We start from the raw sequence: 5,338 nt of genomic DNA on the forward strand, positions 1-5,338 counted from the left end.
GGTTTTAGAAAAGGCAGAGGAACCAGAGATCAAATTGCCAACATCCGTTGGATCATCAAAAAAGCAAGAGAGTTCCAGAAAAACATCTATTTCTGCTTTATTGACTATGCCAAAGCCTTTGACTGTGTGGATCACAATAAACTGTGGAAAATTCTGAAAGAGATGGAAATACCAGACCACCTGACCTGCCTCTTGAGAAACCCATATGCAGGTCAGGAAGCAACAGTTAGAACTGGACATGGAACAACAGACTGGTTCCAAATAGGAAAAGTAGTACGTCAAGGCTGTATATTGTCACCCTGCTTATTTAACTTATATGCAGAGTACATCATGAGAAATGCTGGGCTGGAAGAAGCACAAGCTGGAATCAAGATTGCCAGGAGAAATATCAATAAGCTCAGATATGCAGATGACACAAGCCTTACGGCAGAAAGTGAAAAGGAACTAAAAAGCCTCTTGATGAAAGTGAAAGAGGAGAGTGAAAACGTTGGCTTAGAGCTCAACATTCAGAAAATGAAGATCATGGCATCTGGTCCCATCACTTTATGGGAAATAGATGGGGAAACAGTGGAAACAGTGTCAGACTTTATTTTGGGGGGGCTCCAAAAGCACTGCAGATGGTGACTGCAGCCATGAAATTAAAAGACGCTTACTCCTTGGAAAGAAAGTTATGACCAACCTAGATAGCATATTAAAAAGCAGAGATATTACTTTGCCAACAAAGGTTCGTCTAGTCATTGCTATGGCTTTTCCAGTGGTCATGTATGGATGCAAGGGTTGAACTGTGAAGAAAGCTGAGCGCCAAAGAATTGATGCTTTTTTTTTTTTTCTCTAATTTTATTTTATTTTTAAACTTTACATAATTGTATTAGTTTTGCCAAATATCAAAATGAATCCGCCACAGGTATACATGTGTTCCCCATCCCGAACCCTCCTCCCTCCTCCCTCCCCATACCATCCCTCTGGGCCGTCCCAGTACACCAGCCCCAAGCATCCAGCGTCATGCATCGAACCTGGACTGGCAACTCGTTTCCTACATGATATTTTACATGTTTCATTGCCATTCTCCCAAATCTTCCCACCCTCTCCCTCTCCCACAGAGTTGATGCTTTTGAACTGTGGTGCTGGAGAAGACTCTTGCGAATCCCTTGGACGGGAAATCCAACCAGTCCATCCTAAAGGAGATCAGTCCTGGGTGTTCATTGGAAGGACTGATGCTGAGGCTGAAACTCCAGTACTTTGGCCACCTCATGCAAATAGAGTCATTGGAAAAGACCGATTCTGAGAGGGGTTGGGGGCAGGAGGAGAGACTACAGAGGATGAGATGGCTGGATGGCATCACTGACTCAATGCACATGAGTTTGGGTGAACTCCAGGAGCTGGTGATGGACAGGGAGGCCTGGTGTGCTGCGACTCATGGGGTCGCAAAGAGTCGGACACGACTGAGCGACTGAACTGAACTGAACTGCCTTGTTCACCCGACCTCCTTGAGAAAATCTGGCCTAAGGGAGTTTTTTTTTTTTTGCAAAATAGACTACAGGAAATCAAAGTAAAACCTAGTAATAGTTGGGAAGACATCCAATAGCCCCCATACAATGACTTTTTGGTAGAAATTAGATGGGAAGCACAGTTTAGGCTCAAAGAGCCAAAAGGGCTCCTACTTTCTTCTCTATCCCCAGTACATCCCCACCACAGACTAGGATGGTTGGTGTCCCCAGAGTAGGGATGGATGACAGCCTCACCTGTATACAGGGAGGAGATGCCTTCCTTCTTAACATGTACCCTAGCAAATAGCCTGACCAATTTAATTAACAAAGAATTCTTTGGTTGTATCAAGTCAGGAGGTCTATGCTTAGGCCAATCTGATGCAGAAAAGTGGGTAGAAATGCCCTCTCCCCAGAAATAACTTATTACAGTGAAGAGTGGATTTTTCAAGAAAATTTTATATTGATTCAACCAAAATGTTACCAATCATTATTTTTAGTCAAAATGTTGCCACAAATGTTTTTTCTTATGTGCTTACCATGTGGCATATTAAATAATTAACTAATGAGAATATAATAAAATAGGATGCTATGTGCAAGATACCAGGCTGGGTACTGGGGAGAATACATCAATAAATACACACCTAAACACTCTCTTCAAAGGCCTTATGATCTGGAAGAAGAGACAAGAGAAGCCATCTATTCACCACAGAATGTGATGACAACAGTGGAGGCCTGAGAACCCAGGTTGGGAGTCCTCTGCATCTTAAATACCAGGGGAGGCACCAAGGAGGTAGTTGGATCTGAACGTGGCTTGGAAAGATTGGTAATAGTCTAAAGTAAATATTACATATATTCCCATAAGTTTAGTGTACACTCACAACATAAACAGTAGCCATTCTTGGGGTCGGGGGGGCAGATATTTTAACCAAGTGAAAGAATAAAGCAAATGACTCACTCTGACAGAGCATGATGGGAGGGATCTCCTTTAAAGGCAGGGATACAGCAAGGCACAGAAGTGGGAAGGCACAAGGAAATGTCCATACAGCCAGATTTGCTGGGATACAGGGATTGCAAAGGGAGGATGGAATGGCCTCTGTCCACCCTGCCCTGAGTTAAGCACCAGGAGGCCCAGGAATCCTCCGAGGGGGCAAGGCTGGGTTAAGAAGCTACCCAAGAGAGAAGAAGTTGTACAGCCCTTCTCCCCTATTCATTCCAAGCCCATCTGTCCTTGAGGGTTGGGTTCTTCTTAGCTCGTCAGCCAAGTAGCACCCCTTTCTAGGTACTAATTTGTATCTTCTAGTTTCCTAAGAGGCTAAAAATTCTGCTTGAACCAGGGGGCCAGAAACACTGATCCCTGCAAGGGCCAAAGATACCACAGCATGTTAAATGGACCACAGGGAACTTGACCAAGACCAAACCACAGAAATGGCCAGGGGAACTCTGCTCAGAGCTCACACATTAACCAGGGATGCATGAACCCCAGATCTGTGAACTTGGATAGAAAAAATAATTCATATTTATTTTCACTAATCTTTAACTGCAACAAAGCATTTTCTTCTATTACAAACCAGAGCAACGTTATAGCTCCTGCCTTGGCAGGTGGGTTCTTTACCACTAGCATCACCTGGAAAGCCCCAAACAGAGCAATGTTAACAGTACCCATGACTTTGTCACCAAGAGAAAACACAGATATTTTCACATCATATTAAAATTATTGCTAATTCAAAATATCATTTTATCACCATTTCAAAATTGTTTATTAGACTCATCACTGGATCCTGTTATTAAGTGTTTAAAAAAAGAAGCAAGAAATTTTTAAAAATACTTTGTTAACTGTATTTCATTACATTTAGGCTCTTTTATACTCTCATGTATTTCACGTTATGCATTTAATACGGTAATCCATAAGAAAGGCCCTCAGGCTTCCAAAGAGGTCGATGGCACTAAAAATTCAGAACCATTGGCCATAACGGAGTAAAGAATTTGGTTCAAAAAATCAGACTCAGAGTACCAAATCTGATAAATAGAAGGGATACTGTTCTGAATACAGTGAAGTAGTCCAGAAGGTAACTGGCATGTGGGCCTTGGGTAAGAAAGGGCAACAGTTTTCTTCTAAGCAATTTCTCCAAGAGCAACACTGTTTTTCAAGGTAACATGATGTAATTCTTTCTAAGACTGTGATGAAGGAATCAATAGAAACACAGGATCTTGAGATACCAAGAGAAGGCAAAGTGAGCATCTTAAACACAGAGCCCTTCCCTCCTCTACCCCTACCTCCTTGGCAGTCCCAAGTCTGCTCTCTGTGTCTGTGATTCTGTTTCCTAGATATTTATTTCCTGCTGATTTGTACTGTGTTTGAGATTCCACATACAAGTGACACCATATGATGTTTGTCTTTTTCTGGCTTACTTTGCTTAGTATGATAATCTCTAGGTCTATCCATGTTACTGTAAATGGGATTATTTCATTCTTTTTGACAGCTGAGTAATATTCCATTGAATATATGTACCACATCTTTATCCATTCATCTGTCAAGTTTGGGATTAGCAAAGGCAAACTATTATATTGTTGTTATTGTATAGTTACTAAGTCATATCTGACTCTTTGAGACCCCATGGGCTGTAGCCTGCCAGGCTCCTCTACCCATGGGATTTCTCAGGCAAGAATACTGGATTGGGTTGCCATTTCCTCCTCCAGGGAATCTTCTGGACCCAGGGATTGAACCCACATCTCCTTCTTGGAAGGCAGATTCTTTACTATTTAGCCAACTAGGAAGCCCTGAACTATTGTATACAGGATGGATAAACAACAAGCTCCTATTGTATTGTGCTATTGCTGTGTTCAGTCGCTCAGTCATGTCCAACTCTTTGCAGCCCTGTGGACTGCAGCTGCCAGGATCCTCTGAATTTTCTGGGCAAGAATACTGGAGTGGGTTGCCATTTCCTCCTTGAAAGAATCTTCCCAACCCAGGGTTCAAGCCTATGTCTCCTGCATCTCCTGCATTGGCAGGTGGATTCTTTACCACTAGTACCACCTGAGAAGCCCTGCTTTATATAGCACAGGGAACTATATTCAATATCCTGTGACAAACAATAATGGCAAATAACATGAGAAAGAAAATATGTTTGTGTGTATAACTTTGCTGTACAGAAGAAATTAACACTACATTGTAAATCAACTATACTTCAATTTAAAAAAAATTTTTAAGCGTTTGCTTCCCTCTGAGTCAGAGGTCCTAGCCCTGGTTCCTGGCCCACACCAGCCCCAGGCTTCACCTGGGTACACATCTGATGTAACTAACTTTTCTACTTGCTTCTGCCCAGCTTCTCTGGATATGTGTGAATCCCCTGAATGGGGAGGAGCACTGGGAATGCGAAAGTGGGTAATGTCAGCCCATGGATGGAAAAAGATGGACCATTAAGAAATCTAACACTTCTCAGAAAGAGAAAAACAAATATTGTATATTAATGCATATATTTATGGAATCTAGAAAGATGGTACTGATTAAATTATTTTCAGGGCAGCAACAGACATAGAGAACAGACTTATGGACATGGGTGAGGGGGAAGGAGAGGGTGGGATGTGTGGAGAGACTAACGTGGAAACCTATATTACAATATGTAAAATAGATAACCAATGGGAATTTGCTGTATAACTCAGGGAACTCAAACCAGGGCCCTGTAACAACTTAGAGGGGTGGGATAGGGAGGAAAGTGGGAGGGAGGCTCAAGAGGAAGGGGACATATGCATACCTATGGCTCATGTTGATGTTTGGCAGAAACTAACACAATTCTGTACAGCAATTATCCTTCAATTTAAAAAAACTTTTTTTTTCTTTTTTTTTTTTTTTT

This window comes from Bison bison, unplaced genomic scaffold (assembly GCF_000754665.1).
Source record: "Bison bison bison isolate TAMUID 2011002044 unplaced genomic scaffold, Bison_UMD1.0 scf7180017864270, whole genome shotgun sequence".
NCBI lineage: Eukaryota > Metazoa > Chordata > Mammalia > Artiodactyla > Bovidae > Bison > Bison bison.